This window comes from Raphanus sativus, chromosome 4 (genome assembly GCF_000801105.2).
Source record: "Raphanus sativus cultivar WK10039 chromosome 4, ASM80110v3, whole genome shotgun sequence".
NCBI classification, from domain to species: Eukaryota; Viridiplantae; Streptophyta; class Magnoliopsida; order Brassicales; family Brassicaceae; genus Raphanus; species Raphanus sativus.
The window spans coordinates 31,378,427-31,391,087 of NC_079514.1; positions in this window are offsets into that span (position 1 = coordinate 31,378,427).

Genomic DNA, 12,661 nt, shown 5'->3' on the forward strand with positions numbered 1-12,661 from the left:
TGTTTTGATTATGGTTTGCCACGCCATAGGCTTCATATACATCCTTACTACACATCCAAATATCCAGGGAAGAAGGGAGATGACCGGATTCAATCTCAAAGTCCAAGAGCAGCCTTAAGGGCAGTGGTGTGTAGAAAGGCAGTTTCATGGGAACTGAAGTTGGAAGTGATGCACGACCCTTGGGTGGTGTTTGATCATGGATGAACACACCCTAGGCTTCCTCTGTGTCTTAGGGACACACGCAAATGGTCAGAGTAGAATGGAGAAGGCCGGACTCCACTCTCAAAGGCATGAACAGCCTTGAAGGTGGATGCAGTGCAGAAACTGGTTTCATGGAGTTCCATGGAATGGATGATGGGTGCGACCCATGATAGGTTCTTATCAATACTGGAAGTGTATGATAAGACTTGATAGAGGCGTGCAATGGAGGAGCATGGCCAGACATGATACAGGAAGCACAAGATCTAGTAAGATCAAGTCTAAGGTAACATGTACACATGATTACTTTGTGGATTATGTTGGTGTCTCTTGAGGTGCATATGAGGCCAAGTATGGCACGCCCTTGGAGACCATATATTGTGATGTATTGTAGGGATACAGGACCCTGGAGAAAGGGGCGGATCATAGTTGAACTAATTCATCCATATGGGATGGTAATTAGATGCTATACAGCAACTAGTGATTCATGGTGGTTCATGAGTGAGCCTGATCTATGGTTTTGCATTACCAATGGCTTCAGGCCGTGGCAGTGAGGTAATGGAATCATATGGTATGATAGGTATCAACCTTGGGTCGGTACAGGATTGGCTGACAAAGCTTACTGGTAAAGATGTGAAGTTCATATGGTCTGATGCATGTGATAAGAGCTTTCAGGCCTTAAAGACCATGTTGACCAGTGCACCAGTGCTGGTATTGCCTGAGGCTGATCAACCATATGTGGTTTACACAGATGCATCCATCACTGGATTAGGCTGTGTGCTCACACAACATGGGAAGGTCATTGCTTATGCCTCGAGGCAACTGAGGAAGCATGAGGGCAATTACCCAACCCATGACCTGGAGATGGCTGCGGTGGTATTTGCTCTGAAGATATGGAGGTCCTACTTGTATGGTGCTAAGGTTCAGATCCTAACCGACCACAAAAGTCTCAAATACATTTTTACTCAGCCTGAGTTGAATTTGAGGCAGAGAAGGTGGATGGAATTTGTGGCGGATTATGATCTTGACATTGCTTATCATCCGGGCAAGGCAAATCTGGTGGCAGATGCATTGAGCCGGAGGAGAGCAGAGGTGTCAGCTGAAAGAGAAGCTGATGTATTGGAGGGGATGGTCAGGTCTTTGAATCTAAACACCTTAGTCAGTGAGGATGAACCTCTAGGACTGGAGGTTGTGGATCAGGCCGATCTCCTTAGTAGAATCAGACAAGCACAATGCTTGGATGAGAATTTGCAAAAGGTTGCAAAGAATGACAAGACTGAGTACCAAACGGCCAGCAATGGCACCATTTTGGTACATGGGCGTGTGAGTGTTCCGAGTGACCGAGGGCTAAAGGAAGAGATTATGAGGCAAGCTCATAAGTCTAAGTTCGCAGTGCACCCGGGGCTGAACAAGATGTATAGGGACATGAAGAGGTATTACCATTGGGTGAGAATGAAAGCTGATGTGGCCGAGTGGGTGGCTAAGTGTCCAACTTGCCAACTGGTCAAGGCAGAACATCAGGTTCCCAGTGGTTTACTTCAGAACCTCCCTATACCTGAGTGGAAGTGGGATCACATCACAATGGACTTTGTGACTGGGTTCCCAACAACAAGGGGTAAGAAGGATGCAGTTTGGGTGATTGTGGACCGACTGACCAAGTCTGCACACTTCTTACCAATCAAGAAGGGTGATGGCGTGGATGAGATAGTGAAGATTTACATTGATGAGATAGTGAGGCTGCATGGAGTGCCGGCCAGTATAGTCTCTGATAGAGACCCAAGGTTCACCTCTTACTTCTGGAGGGCTTTCCAAAAAGCCTTAGGAACTAGAGTGAACATGAGCACATCCTACCATCCCCAAACAGATGGACAATCGGAAAGAACTATCCAGACACTAGAAGACATGCTTAGGGCATGTGTACTAGACTGGGGCGACTCATGGGAGAAGCACTTGCCACTGGTGGAGTTTGCCTACAACAACAGCTTTCACACCAGTATAGGCATGTCTCCCTATGAGGCATTGTATGGGCGGCCTTGCAGGACACCCTTATGCTGGACCCAAGTGGGGGAGCGCAGCATAATAGGTCCTGAGATTGTGGAGGAGACCACTGAGAAGATCAAGTTGGTCAAGGAGAAGATGAAAGAAGCACAAGACCGCCAGAAGAGTTATGCTGATAAAAGAAGGAAACATCTTGAGTTTGAGGTTGGTGATCTAATCTATCTCAAGATGATCACATTCAAGGGAAGGGCCAGAGTTTCTGGAAGAAAGAAACTGGACCCAAGGTTCCTAGGACCGTTCAGAATACTTGAGAGAGTTGGGGCAGTGGCTTACAAATTGGATTTGCCATCCGAGATGGATGCGTATCACAATGTGTTCCATGTGTCTCAACTAAGGAAGTGTCTGACCGACCAGGACATTGTGTTGCCTGAGATTCCAAAAGATCTTGGTAAGAACCTCACCTTAGAGACAAGGCCGGTTCGAATCATAGATAGAATGGAAAAGGCAATGAGAAGGAAAACGGTACCTATGCTTAAGATAGTATGGGAATTCAATGGTAAGGACATTATCACTTGGGAAACCGAGGCAAGGATGAGGGCCGAGTATCCTGAGTGGTATAGTCAGTATGTGGATGGTGAGACATCAAGTCTGAACTCGGGGACGAGTTCCTTCCAAGTGGGGGAGACTTGTTGATAGAACCAAAATCGGGATCACTCTTTCGGTAAGGTTGATATGGACTCTGATCCGGAAGGATAGAGAACTGGTGGGATGAACGGTGACACAACGGGTTGCGGAAGGCCCGATGATACTACCAGACTTCAGTTGTTGCCGGATGTGACGCACCGGTCCAACAAAGGAAGGATCGAGACTTGGAGATAACCTCACCAAGAAACTAGAAATGTTCTAAGCAAAGAACAAAGAGTAAAAACTCAAAAAGAAGAAGAAAATTCGTTGATGTATTGCAATGACAAAGGGGGTACATTTTATAGTGTTTCTAGTCAAAGAGAATAAAAGAAAAGTGCAGAAAACAATGCATAGAAAATATAAAATTGACCAAGACTAGTCAACGTTCGGAAATTGAGGGAGACTTGGCGAGATTCATTGACTGTCTAGGTTCATGGAGTGTCCAGGTTCTTGCAGTGATGATCAGGTCGTGCACACCATGCTGGGAAGGATATAGACACACGCGGGACGATCCACACATGTCTGAATTCGCGAGAACTGAACATCACCTGATTTGTACATGGCATAACTCCCTCATCTGAACTCCGTTTGATCTGATTCTTCTTCGAGAAGTTCCATAATTGAGTTGAGCACATTTTCCAAGTGGTTTCACGCCAATAAACATCATGGTTTAGAAGATATGCTTCGAACAATGAACGTATGTCTGTGTTGCTTCTCGGGTGGTTTGATGGTCGAACCAGCTCGGAAGATCGAACCAATTTGCTCAGCTCGTCCGGGTGAGTGTTAGTCCAGCTCAGCTCGTCCATGATAGTGTCAGTCCAGCTCACTTGAGTATTCAGCTCATCCAAGATTGCATAATCTGATGAGAAAACCTCGGGTAGGTCTAGCTGGTCGAAAAGGTCACCATCTTGGGCCGCGTCCATGAACCAAGTAGGAAGGTGCTGGATTTTGGGTGCATCATACTCTCCCTCTTCAAAAGGATTTGTCCTCAAATCCATTTTACCTGTATCAAAAGGAAATGAATCAGATAAAAAGAATTTAAAAAACATGAAAAATTCAATGAAGGAAAATTTTGGAGAGAAACTTCCTTGGAGTTTTGAAGTCATTTTCCTCAAGTACTTCCAGTTCCATGTTCCAAGAACACTAGTGTTGTGCCGACCTCCTCTGCTTGCTTCCATCTTTGGTTCTTTGAGAATCAGCAGCTCCAACGGTTTCTCAAGTGATGAACACTTTGCTGCCTTTGGTCTGGCCGGTTTTGGTGGAAGGATCATATCTTCATAATCCCAAGGCCATTCCTTCTGATTTTGATCTTTCTGAGAAGCTGAGAGAACCATCTTGAATAATATGATCGGTTTTGGATCAGGTCGCCTTTTTGCTGGGCCTAAATCTCCTTGGGAAATCTGGTACTCGCGGATAGATGGACTGGAGAACCTCCGGCTTGAAAAATTCATAACTCCTTCCTCCGTGAATATTTTCAAGTGATTCCAAGCCTCAGTGAATCCTTGGGGAATTGGCTTTCCAGGAAAATTGGAGTCAAGACAAAAGACCTTTTTAAATTCGAGATACCCTTCGTGGACTGAACCTCTGTCGCTGGCATCTCCAAGGTAGCCGGTTTGGACAACAATGCTTCTGCAAAACTCAGGCTGTTGGGTGCGATCAGTGATTTCATTCAGAGGCTGAACCTGTCTTTCCTGGATACTCAAAACAAACACTAAAAGACCAGGATCATATGTGCAAGAGAGATACTTGTTCAAATCAAAAATCAAGATATCTTTTCCAAGAACAAGTAGCACACATTTCAGCCTTTCAAGATGATCATCAAAATAGATGTTACAGACCAGAATTTTCTCAAGACATGCAAAAATATTAGACATTTTCAGAAAGTGCATATCCTGCTCAACATCTGAACACACAAGCTTAAGTTCAGATTGAGAAACATTTATCAAAGACTTAAGAGACTTATCAAAGAATGTGTTGTAAACCAAAATATCATCAAGGCTCAAAACAACACATTGATCACGAGATGATCTCAATAGATGCCAAGTTTTATCAGTTTCAAAACACACAAGATCAGGCTGCAAAACATAATCACAAGAATCAAGATCACAAAAATCATTTTCAGTTCTAAGTGATTCATGTTCCAGCAACTTCTTAACCAAAATTCCGTCCAAGGCACAAGAGGATGCAAATAAATTATCAGTGATCAGTGCATGAATATAAGAACTCAGATCAAAGCCAATGCCTTTGAAAACAAATGAGTCAAACGGTTTTCTAGCATAGAAATCAGGCAGCTGCAAATCAAGCTCAAGAGTTTCTTCAAAATGATCAAAACATTTGCTATGTGTCAAGAACTGATCAAAGGTCAATATAATTTCAGATTTGATGCCTTTATCATTTTGAAAACAGTTATGATCAAGAAGTTCATCAGGTTTAAAGATTTTAAAAGAATTAATCATGTTTTCAAAAACAGACTTCGAAACACAAAATTCTTTCATCCTTTCAAGACCAAAACGAGTTACATCATGAGAACTAATCTTGACAAACATGACAGGCAGAGAATTAAACAAATCAGAGTTCTCACTGTGCTTTTGAAGATCAGGAGACAAAGGGAGAGGAGATGTGCCGGGATCAAAGCATAGATGACTCTCCATAGCTATGGATGTGATGCTTGTTGCTTCCTCATCAAAGACTGGACCAGGGTCGTCCTCCTTATCAAAGATAGGACCTAGATCATCATCCAAAGATGTCCTAGTGCCAGGAAGTCGTCCATGATGTGGATGGTTGAATGGCTCTTCCTCAAAAACCTGTGGAGACAAAACAAGACTACTCGGAAGCTCCGGTTGCAAAACAGTTAGTTCTACATTAGCCTGCTCATTCTCAAACACAAACTCAGGTTCAAGAGAAGGAAGATCACATTTATCCTCACAAGTGATCAAGCTTTCAATTAGCTCTTCATCAGATTCATCATAAATGGGTAAAGAATCTGAAAAATCTTTAAGCTTTTCAAAATGGTTTTCAGATTCACCTTGAGTTTTCTCACTGATGAACAAGGATGGCTCAGCTACATGTGCACGTGTGGATGTGCTCTTCTTGTGGCTCTTGCTGACGTCCTCGAGGGCTTGCATCATTCCCTTCTCAAAGTTGTAAGTTGTCACAGATCTCTTGGACATCAAACTGAAAAGATCGCCTTTTTGGAACAGATTCTCCTTTGGACGATTTGACTTGTTCCTTGCTCCTCCTCTTTGGCTTTTCCTGCACACTAACAAACTCATCAAAATTGTTCAAAGAATATTTAAGTGGAGTTTGAGAGACAGATGGTCGTGGAGACTTCTCCTTGCTACTTCTCCGGTGAAGACCAAACATTGTAACCTGAAAATCTCAACACAAAAGTTAGTAGATAAAATTCCTCACTCTCTCAAGTGTTTAATCTCACCCACTCAAGTGTTTTCTCTCAGATTTATGATGATCACACAGTTTCTTCTCAAGGTTCTAAGAGAACAGATCAAAGAATCCCAATGGGCAAATCCAAGCAAGATCAAAGGTTTAAGATAGAAAGATAAGAGATTTAGAGGGAACCCGCCTCAACCACCTCAAAGGCCGGATTTCTCTTCGGCCAGCAGGCTTTCTCTTCCACCACCACACCACAAACAAATCAAACTTTGAAATTTCTTTTTTTTTTTTTATAACTTTTTTCTCTTTTTTTTTTTTTTTTTTTTTTTACAGCATAAACTTAGATCTTTTTTTTTTTTCAACTATGGTGGGTAATGAGGGGCCCGGGTTCAAGAAAGGTAGAAGAAGAAGTGTTTAGAAGAATATGGAGAGATGAGAAGATGGAATGATAAAGAGTTACCGGAAGAGTGGCTCTGATACCACTTGATAGAACCAAAATCGGGATCACTCTTTCGGTAAGGTTGATATGGACTCTGATCCGGAAGGATAGAGAACTGGTGGGATGAACGGTGACACAACGGGTTGCGGAAGGCCCGATGATACTACCAGACTTCAGTTGTTGCCGGATGTGACGCACCGGTCCAACAAAGGAAGGATCGAGACTTGGAGATAACCTCACCAAGAAACTAGAAATGTTCTAAGCAAAGAACAAAGAGTAAAAACTCAAAAAGAAGAAGAAAATTCGTTGATGTATTGCAATGACAAAGGGGTACATTTTATAGTGTTTCTAGTCAAAGAGAATAAAAGAAAAGTGCAGAAAACAATGCATAGAAAATATAAAATTGACCAAGACTAGTCAACGTTCGGAAATTGAGGGAGACTTGGCGAGATTCATTGACTGTCTAGGTTCATGGAGTGTCCAGGTTCTTGCAGTGATGATCAGGTCGTGCACACCATGCTGGGAAGGATATAGACACACGCGGGACGATCCACACATGTCTGAATTCGCGAGAACTGAACATCACCTGATTTGTACATGGCATAACTCCCTCATCTGAACTCCGTTTGATCTGATTCTTCTTCGAGGAGTTCCATAATTGAGTTGAGCACATTCTCCAAGTGGTTTCACGCCAAGAAACATCATGGTTTAGAAGATATGCTTCGAACAATGAACGTATGTCTGTGTTGCTTCTCGGGTGGTTTGATGGTCGAACCAGCTCGGAAGATCGAACCAATTTGCTCAGCTCGTCCGGGTGAGTGTTAGTCCAGCTCAGCTCGTCCATGATAGTGTCAGTCCAGCTCACTTGAGTATTCAGCTCATCCAAGATTGCATAATCTGATGAGAAAACCTCGGGTAGGTCTAGCTGGTCGAAAAGGTCACCATCTTGGGCCGCGTCCATGAACCAAGTAGGAAGGTGCTGGATTTTGGGTGCATCACTTGTCATGTCCCAAGTTCTAGATAAGCCATCCGGATGGGCCATGGTGCGAGGACAAGCACCAGCCAGGTCATGAGACCTTAAGGCAAGCGTATCATGGTCCATAAAGGGGGTTAAGTGCATCAGGAAGCTGAGACTTGACCGGAATGAAGGAATGGTAAGCTCAAAGGAGCTGGACGAGTGTTTTGGTAGCTGGCCGTGAAGGTTTGGTAGCTCGGGCAGCTCGGGAAGGAGTGGGGCAAGCTCACCGTAGCTCAGGCAAGTCTAGGACAGCTCCAGTAGCTGGCAGGTCAGCTCACTCAGCTGGGGAAGCTAGTGACCAGCTCACCTCAGCGGGACGGAGTGTTCGGCTCATGTACGGTTGTACCGGACCGTGAGCGGTTATGGGTCCGGCTCGGTGGTGACATGGTCAGGTGAGACCATGGAGCTTGGCAAGTGAGCTAGGCACCTGGAGGAGTGATGGAAGCTGGACATCGATCAAAGGGAGCAGTTGGGTAGCGGTTTGGCCGAAGGGATGCAAAAGGGAGCGGTTGGCGCCTTTTCGCCCAAACCGTGTAACCGTTCGTCCCAACCGCCTGTCGATGACATTTCCTATAAATAGGAGTCATTGTTCATCGATTTGGATCACAAAAACAACTAGGCAAACCTCTGCCAAAATTCTACCAGAAAGAAAGAAAAGAGAAACCGGCGGTAAGGTGTTATCCGAGTGGTGTTCCGGTGAGTTTTACTCGGTGGGATCGGTTCAGGCAAGGACATGGCAGGCGGGCAAAGTGATAAGGACAAGAGGAAGGAGACAGAGAAGGATGGAGGCGCAGAGGAACGCACGCCTAAGGTACTGATGCACTCCGGATGGTAACCGCGCAAGACCGTGGGTTCATATGGTCTGGCCGGTTGAACCATGATGAGTTGGTTGCATCCGTTTCTTACTTTCCCTTTATCAATCTCTTCCCTACTATTTTCTGATGTGTCCTGAGGGTTTAAACCCGCGGACAAACCCCCAAGGTTCGGATTGGTCAGAGTAATCTCTCCGCGGCCTTGGTTGGGGAGGTAAGGTCCGATCTCATGGTTCCCAAGGGAACTATTGGGGTTTGGCGATTGTAATCTCTTAGTTGGGATTTATAAGGAATTATCAAAGTGATAGATTCGATTTATAACATGTATCAAGGGTTGGTCCAGTTTGGCCGGTTGGCGGTTCATGGTCAAAGTCTATATGACTGAGGCCGGTTCTGAGGAATCCAATTGGACCATTCTTTTAGTTTGGATTTATCATGATTTATCATGTATAGTTTAGAGTTTTTGGCCGAGTGTTTAGTAAGGTCAGAGATGGGAGTTAGATGTGATCTAGGGTCCGGAACCATGTATTGATTAGATTGATGTTTAGGCTATCGGTTCATATGGATATTCATGTGTTGTGGTTTGGTTTCAGGAACAAGCAGTGATCGTGGTAAAGCAAAGGAGTCTTGAAGACTTGGCCGTGGATGGATGTGTGATGTGTGTCTAGATTAGTTGGACTTATGATTAGCCTATTGTGCAAACTTGTGTGGATTGAATATTGTATGGATCACATTGACTTATATATATATAAATGATGTTTCTTTTTATGCTTCCGCTTTGTACTTGTCAAATATAAACCTCACTTGATTGAAAATGACTCAGCATTGTTTGGACTTAAACCGGCTCAATTGAACTTAGATATTTAGGTAAGTACTTGGACTGGTTGGATCAAGGGATCCAGGTTCGGGTCTTACAAGTTGGTATCAGAGCCAATCCTGTACCGACCCAAGGTTGATACCTTGTGGGATGATGGTTAGATGATGTTCATTGGATAGTGATCAATGATGGATCATGGTTTGGTGTTGGGTTTGATCATGGTGTGAACCATGAGTCCGACCCACTGATGAGACACATGGGAGTCCTAGAGACAGAGGAACTGATCTAGTGAATGCAAGTGAAGTGAGAAGCTTCTTGGGTTTGGCCGGGTACTACAGGAAGTATGTCAAGGGGTTTGCAAGTGTGGCACAACCCATGACAAAGCTTACTGGTAAAGATGTGAAGTTCATATGGTCTGATGCATGTGATAAGAGCTTTCAGGCCTTAAAGACCATGTTGACCAGTGCACCAGTGCTGGTATTGCCTGAGGCTGATCAACCATATGTGGTTTACACAGATGCATCCATCACTGGATTAGGCTGTGTGCTCACACAACATGGGAAGGTCATTGCTTATGCCTCGAGGCAACTGAGGAAGCATGAGGGCAATTACCCAACCCATGACCTGGAGATGGCTGCGGTGGTATTTGCTCTGAAGATATGGAGGTCCTACTTGTATGGTGCTAAGGTTCAGATCCTAACCGACCACAAAAGTCTCAAATACATTTTTACTCAGCCTGAGTTGAATTTGAGGCAGAGAAGGTGGATGGAATTTGTGGCGGATTATGATCTTGACATTGCTTATCATCCGGGCAAGGCAAATCTGGTGGCAGATGCATTGAGCCGGAGGAGAGCAGAGGTGTCAGCTGAAAGAGAAGCTGATGTATTGGAGGGGATGGTCAGGTCTTTGAATCTAAACACCTTAGTCAGTGAGGATGAACCTCTAGGACTGGAGGTTGTGGATCAGGCCGATCTCCTTAGTAGAATCAGACAAGCACAATGCTTGGATGAGAATTTGCAAAAGGTTGCAAAGAATGACAAGACTGAGTACCAAACGGCCAGCAATGGCACCATTTTGGTACATGGGCGTGTGAGTGTTCCGAGTGACCGAGGGCTAAAGGAAGAGATTATGAGGCAAGCTCATAAGTCTAAGTTCGCAGTGCACCCGGGGCTGAACAAGATGTATAGGGACATGAAGAGGTATTACCATTGGGTGAGAATGAAAGCTGATGTGGCCGAGTGGGTGGCTAAGTGTCCAACTTGCCAACTGGTCAAGGCAGAACATCAGGTTCCCAGTGGTTTACTTCAGAACCTCCCTATACCTGAGTGGAAGTGGGATCACATCACAATGGACTTTGTGACTGGGTTCCCAACAACAAGGGGTAAGAAGGATGCAGTTTGGGTGATTGTGGACCGACTGACCAAGTCTGCACACTTCTTACCAATCAAGAAGGGTGATGGGGTGGATGAGATAGTGAAGATTTACATTGATGAGATAGTGAGGCTGCATGGAGTGCCGGCCAGTATAGTCTCTGATAGAGACCCAAGGTTCACCTCTTACTTCTGGAGGGCTTTCCAAAAAGCCTTAGGAACTAGAGTGAACATGAGCACATCCTACCATCCCCAAACAGATGGACAATCGGAAAGAACTATCCAGACACTAGAAGACATGCTTAGGGCATGTGTACTAGACTGGGGCGACTCATGGGAGAAGCACTTGCCACTGGTGGAGTTTGCCTACAACAACAGCTTTCACACCAGTATAGGCATGTCTCCCTATGAGGCATTGTATGGGCGGCCTTGCAGGACACCCTTATGCTGGACCCAAGTGGGGGAGCGCAGCATAATAGGTCCTGAGATTGTGGAGGAGACCACTGAGAAGATCAAGTTGGTCAAGGAGAAGATGAAAGAAGCACAAGACCGCCAGAAGAGTTATGCTGATAAAAGAAGGAAACATCTTGAGTTTGAGGTTGGTGATCTAATCTATCTCAAGATGATCACATTCAAGGGAAGGGCCAGAGTTTCTGGAAGAAAGAAACTGGACCCAAGGTTCCTATGACCGTTCAGAATACTTGAGAGAGTTGGGGCAGTGGCTTACAAATTGGATTTGCCATCCGAGATGGATATCACAATGTGTTCCATGTGTCTCAACTAAGGAAGTGTCTGACCGACCAGGACATTGTGTTGCCTGAGATTCCAAAAGATCTTGGTAAGAACCTCACCTTAGAGACAAGGCCGGTTCGAATCATAGATAGAATGGAAAAGGCAATGAGAAGGAAAACGGTACCTATGCTTAAGATAGTATGGGAATTCAATGGTAAGGACATTATCACTTGGGAAACCGAGGCAAGGATGAGGGCCGAGTATCCTGAGTGGTATAGTCAGTATGTGGATGGTGAGACATCAAGTCTGAACTCGGGGACGAGTTCCTTCCAAGTGGGGGAGACTTGTCATGTCCCAAGTTCTAGATAAGCCATCCGGATGGGCCATGGTGCGAGGACAAGCACCAGCCAGGTCATGAGACCTTAAGGCAAGCGTATCATGGTCCATAAAGGGGGTTAAGTGCATCAGGAAGCTGAGACTTGACCGGAATGAAGGAATGGTAAGCTCAAAGGAGCTGGACGAGTGTTTTGGTAGCTGGCCGTGAAGGTTTGGTAGCTCGGGCAGCTCGGGAAGGAGTGGGGCAAGCTCACCGTAGCTCAGGCAAGTCTAGGACAGCTCCAGTAGCTGGCAGGTCAGCTCACTCAGCTGGGGAAGCTAGTGACCAGCTCGCCTCAGCTGGACGGAGTGTTCGGCTCATGTACGGTTGTACCGGACCGTGAGCGGTTATGGGTCCGGCTCGGTGGTGACATGGTCAGGTGAGACCATGGAGCTTGGCAAGTGAGCTAGGCACCTGGAGGAGTGATGGAAGCTGGACATCGATCAAAGGGAGCAGTTGGGTAGCGGTTTGGCCGAAGGGATGCAAAAGGGAGCGGTTGGCGCCTTTTCGCCCAAACCGTGTAACCGTTCGTCCCAACCGCCTGTCGATGACATTTCCTATAAATAGGAGTCATTGTTCATCGATGAACAATGACTCCTATTTATAGGAAATGTCATCGACAGGCGGTTGGGACGAACGGTTACACGGTTTGGGCGAAAAGGCGCCAACCGCTCCCTTTTGCATCCCTTCGGCCAAACCGCTACCCAACTGCTCCCTTTGATCGATGTCCAGCTTCCATCACTCCTCCAGGTGCCTAGCTCACTTGCCAAGCTCCATGGTCTCACCTGACCATGTCACCACCGAGCCGGACCCATAACCGCTCACGG